Genomic DNA, 5,502 nt, shown 5'->3' with positions numbered 1-5,502 from the left:
TAATTAAAGTAAAAACACATTAAAAAATAAATAAAGCTACAGTGATCAAGACAGTGTAGTATTGGTGAAGGAACAAATAGATCAATGGAACAGAACAGAGAGCCCAGAAATAGACCCTCATAAATAGTCATCTGATCTTTGACAAAGGAGAAAAGGGAATACATGGAGCAAAGATAGTGTCTTCAACAAATTGGTGCTGAGCTTTCCAACCAGGCTGGCAGAATGGCTCCCACAAAGAAGCCTGGTGAGAAGAAGAGCCATTCTGCCACCAGGGAATACACCATCAGTGTTCACAAGTGCATCCATGGAATGGGTTTCAAGAAGCGTGCCCCTCAGGCACTTAAAGAGATATGAAAATTTGCCATGAAGGAGATGGGAACTCCAGCTGTAGGCAATGACACCACACTCAACAAAGCTGTGTGGGCCAAAGGAATAAGGAATGTTCCCTACCTTTTCCATGTGCAGTTGTCCAGAAAATTTAACAAGGATGAAGATTCACCAAATAAGCTCTATACGTTGGTTGCCTATGTACCCGTCACCACTTTCAAAAATCCACAGACAGTTCATGGGGATGAGAACTAACCACTGATTGTCAAACAAAGCTATAAAACTGCAAAAAAGAAAAAGGTGCTGAAACTACTAGACATCCACATTTAAAAAAAAATGAGTCCCCTTACACACTTCACAAAATATTAATTCAAAATGGATCACAGACCTAATGTGACATCTAAAACTATAAAAATCCTAGAAGAAAACATAGGAGGAAACCTACATGCCCTTGGGTAGGGGCAATGACTTTTTAGATACAACACCAAAGACATAATCCATGAAAGAAATAATTGATAAGCTGGACTTTATTAAAATTAAAAACTTGAACTCTGCAAAAGGCAATGCCAAGGGAATGAGAAGACAAGCCACAGAGTGAGAGGGAACATATTTGGTTAGGGACTATTATCTAAAATATACAAAGAATCCTTAAAATTCAACAATAAAAAAACAACCCAATTAAAAAATGGGCCAAAGATCTTACCGGACACCTCACCAAAAAAGATATACAGATGGCAAATAAACAGATGAAAAGATGCTTCGTATCATTTGTCATTAGGAAAATGCAAATTAAAACAATAATGAGGTACCATTACCTGCCTATTAGAATGGCCAGAATCCAGAACACTGACAATGCCAAATGTTGGCAAGGAGGTGGAATAATAGGAACTCACTGCTGGTGAAAACTCAAGGTGGTACAGCCACTTAGCAAGACAATCTGGTAATTTCTTATGAAACTAAATGCGCTTTTATCATAAGATTCATCAATAGTGCTTCCTGGTATTTACCCAAGGGAATTGAAAACTACATCCAGACAAAAAAAAAATGCATGTGGATGTTTATATAGTAGCTTTATTCATAACTGCCCAAACTTGGAAGCAACCAAGTCGTTTCCTTCAGTAGATGAATGGGTAAATAAACTGTGATAAACCCAAACAATGGAATATTACTTAGTGCTAAAAAGAAATGAGTGATCCTACCATGGAAAGATATAGAGGACCCTTATACGCATATTACTAAGTGAAGAAGCCAATCTAAAAAGCTGATATATATACTATACAATTTGAATAAATAACATTCTGGAAAAGGCAAAACTATGAAACAACAAAAATATCAGTGTTACCAGGGTTGAGGAAAAGGGATGAATAGGTAGAATACAGAGAATTTTTAGGGTATCATACTCTGATATCATTATGATGGAAACATGTCATTACACATTTGTCTAAACCCCTTGTATGTACAATACCAAGAGTGAACCTTAATTTAAACTATGGACTTTGGGTGATTATGATGTGTCAATATAGGTTCATCAGTTGTAACAAATGTACCACTCTGGTGAGAGATATTGATAAAGTGTGAGGGTATGCCTGGGGGGCAAAGGTATGTGGGAAACCTCTGTACCTTCCCTTCAATTTTTCTGTGAACCTAAAACTGCTGTGAAAAAATAGTCTTCATTAAAAATATTAAATAAAGACTAAAGGAAGTTGAATTTAATTAGGATGGTGATTAATAATATTGGACTGACTCTGTTCATATTATAGCTTACCACTCACTAGCTTTGTAAGTTAGAGAAGTGTTTAACAAAGTCTGTTTCCTCACTTGCAAAATGGGAATAATAGTGGTACCTACTTCAGAGGGTTGTTGTGATTAGTAAGGCAACACATGGAAAGCACTGTAAATAATGCCTGGGACATAATAAATGTTCAATGAGTGTAGCTGTGGTTATTACTATTTAGAATATTAGGGTCATCACAGTAATTGTTAGATTCCTTAAATTATTAGTATTTAGAATTTCTGCCAACTCCTGAATCACTACAAATCCAATAATTAGAAAAAAATCTTACTAGAGATGCCCAATACATTTGTCAGTGATATTGAATGTTACTATCTCACTAAGAATGTGCTAATGAAAATTCAGCAAAACAAGTCTTTTAACAACTTTTACAAATGTGCTGCAAACACCCAGGGGAAAAAAAAATCTAACCACATTTTGTACTTGATTTAATGTGTCTATTTTAAAATATCTAGGCACCATCTTAGAGGCAGGACCTCCCATTTAAAATACTAGGAGAGGTGCCGGGTTTGACGGGGAGATTCAAAAGCCCATGTGTTAAATGTGTTTCCATACATTTTGCAGAGAGGTGACCCCAAGTCCCAGCATGTGTGTATAACTGTCTCAGATACCTGAAAGTAAACAAAATGGATAACTAGTCCTGCCTATTGAACCAACATGAAAGTTCCGATCAAAAAGATCTTCTCATCAGATGTTCACATATTCCAAAGTTTACCACATCCCATAATGTGTTGACATGTTTACCATGATTTGCTAAGAGGCAGGGGAGACTTTTTTCCACTTAACAGGAGGCTTCTACAATCAGGCTCCTAAAGGGTTTTAGCAGTTCAAGCAGGTGAGTGACAAACGTGATTACAATCAACAAGAAATGGAGGCTAAAACTGCATCTTCTTATATCCACCCCTCCCCTATGAAATATCTCACATTAAATTGCCAAAATGATGAACTTTAGAAAATACTCACAGCCCAGAGACACTCACATTTTCAAGCTGTTATTAACAACTAGTCAGACACCTAATATTCCCTGGCTTTGTGTGGCTTGAAGACAGAAGTACCTGAGTGCTTTCCTTTTCATCATCATGTGATATTGTCATCTTATAGTAGTTGGGGCAGGAAAGGAGAATTTATGACTAGAAAGATAACGTATCTGATATTATAGAAAAGGAAAGGGACCGTGCAGTTAAGAGAACACGGCTTTGCCATTTAAAAAATGAAAACAATGGTCTTTCATATGAGAATAGGACTTTCCATGGGTTTTTCATACATACTACCGCTTACAACCTTCCCAGTGATCTTAAGGAAGGTTAATCTAAGATTAATCTCTAAAAAAAAATCTCTAAAGCCAACACTCCTGATGATCCTAAGAACAAAGAATCTGAAATCTCAAGGAACAATATTTATGATCAAGTAATCGTCATCACGCCTGGCAATTGCATCATCTTTGTTAAAGTGTTTTTATATACCTTCTATTTAAGAAGCATGAAGCTCTCAAGCAACATGTCAGCCTTGCTAAAACGTAACTTTTGCTTCTCTATAAATGATTTTCACTTAACTCTCACATGCGCTTTAATGGGAAATTTAATCTTCCCAATTCAAGGGGGCTCAGTCACCCCAGATATGCCTCGATCTCTTTGGATTTAAAAATCTATTATTTCATGACTTTCTTGTTTCCCCTTCATACAATGGATAATCTAAGTTCTATGAGGCTTACATTATGTCTCCAGTATCAGGCCAGGAATATCTATGAAGTGTGCCAGGCTCAGTCTTCACTTGCCCAATGGTGAGTGTTTTGCTCACTCTGTTTTGATGCCTGTCCTGTCTTTGACAAACCTGTCCTGTCATAGCCTCCGGTCATTAGTAGATAAACCATCCGCCCCTTTTGGGATTAGGAACCTACGAACCTACATTCCGCTCTCACCTCTTTCACTAGCGTGTCACGGGGCTCTGAGAGGCTGTCTTTGAACCTGTTGATCAGATATCTTTTCCAGCATTGCCAATCTACCACTCAGGCATGATGCTGGATTTGGGGCTTCTCTAAATTTTGCAGACTGGAGGCTGAGCCCCATGGAACTCCACCATGATCCAATCTGCTCTGAGGTCCCCACATACCTCATCAGACTTTTGCCTTCCCTTTGAGGTTTAGACTCCCCAAAATGTAAGTAGAGCCCTTTCTGGCACCACTAAAGCTTATCACTGGGGCCATCTTAGATTTCCATCTTCCACCAGCTGATTACACTTTCATCTCTTTTAAATGACAAAAAAACAAAAAGACAAAAAACAAAAAACCTGATCCTACATCATCCTGTGATTTTGCAAACTCTATGCAACAGTGTTTGGCACACAGTAATCATCAATTGCAAGTAGCTATTAAGCCTGGGAAGTTATACAAAAAATGTTTACACACCTTAGAGTTTTGGCTGAATGAGTAATTTTAGTTGAAATTACTTGATTACAAGTATTACAAGTATGGTAGGCTGAATAATGGCCCACCAAAATGTCCAGGGTATAATCTCCAGAATTTATGACTATTAATGTATTTGTGAAAAGCAATTTTACATATGTGATTTACTTAAGGATCTTGAGATAAGAGATTATCCTGGATTATTCAAGTAAATATAAAAAAGGCAAGGAAATGGATTCTCCCCTCAGAGCCTCCACAAGGAATCAGCCCTACTGACACCTTGACTTTAGCACCAGAAGACTAATTTAGTGCTTTTGATCTCCGGGACTGTAATATAACAAATATGTATTGTTTTAGACCACTAAATTTATGATAATTTGTTGTAGCAGCAATAAGAAAGTTAATAAAGAAGCTATGAAACAAAGATGATGGCATTACCACCTGGAAAAATAATTTGGTAATTTATTACAAGGTAAACATACATTTACTATATAATCCAACAAGTCTACTCCTGGGTACTTGCTCAAGAAATATAAAAACATGCAGTCTTATACACAAGTATTCACAGCATCTTTAACAATAGCCAAAAACTAATAACAGCCCAACAAGTAAATGTATAAACAAAATTATGATATATTCATATAAAAGACTACAACATAGCAATAAAAAGAAATGAACCACTGATATTCACAACAACATGGATGAATCTTTAAAGCATTATGCTGAATGAAGCCTAGAACAAAAGGGTACATACTATATAATTCTACTTTCATAAATTCTATAAAAAGTAATGTTAGGGGCACCGAACCAACCTCAGTCTGTTAAGCATCCAACTCTTGATTTCAACTCAGGTTTTAATCTCACAGTTTGTGGGATCTAGCCCAAGTTGGACTCTGGGCTGACAGTGCAGAGCCTGCTTAGGATTCTGTCTCTCTCCCTCCCCCCCCAACCCCCACCTGCTCACACACACACACACACACAC

General features: G+C 37.1%; 1 pseudogene; it reads left to right on the top strand.

Moving 5' to 3' along the window:
* The first annotated feature begins 222 nt into the window (after positions 1 to 222).
* On the top strand, positions 223 to 619 carry LOC121030482 (60S ribosomal protein L31-like; annotated as a pseudogene).
* Positions 620 to 5,502: the final 4,883 nt, after the last annotated feature.

This window comes from Herpailurus yagouaroundi, unplaced genomic scaffold, assembly GCF_014898765.1.
Source record: "Herpailurus yagouaroundi ecotype Mexico unplaced genomic scaffold, PumYag 28, whole genome shotgun sequence".
In the NCBI taxonomy this organism is placed as follows: Eukaryota; Metazoa; Chordata; class Mammalia; order Carnivora; family Felidae; genus Herpailurus; species Herpailurus yagouaroundi.
The sequence above is the reverse complement of the archived record's forward strand: the minus strand, read 5'-3'. Positions and strand labels throughout refer to the sequence as shown.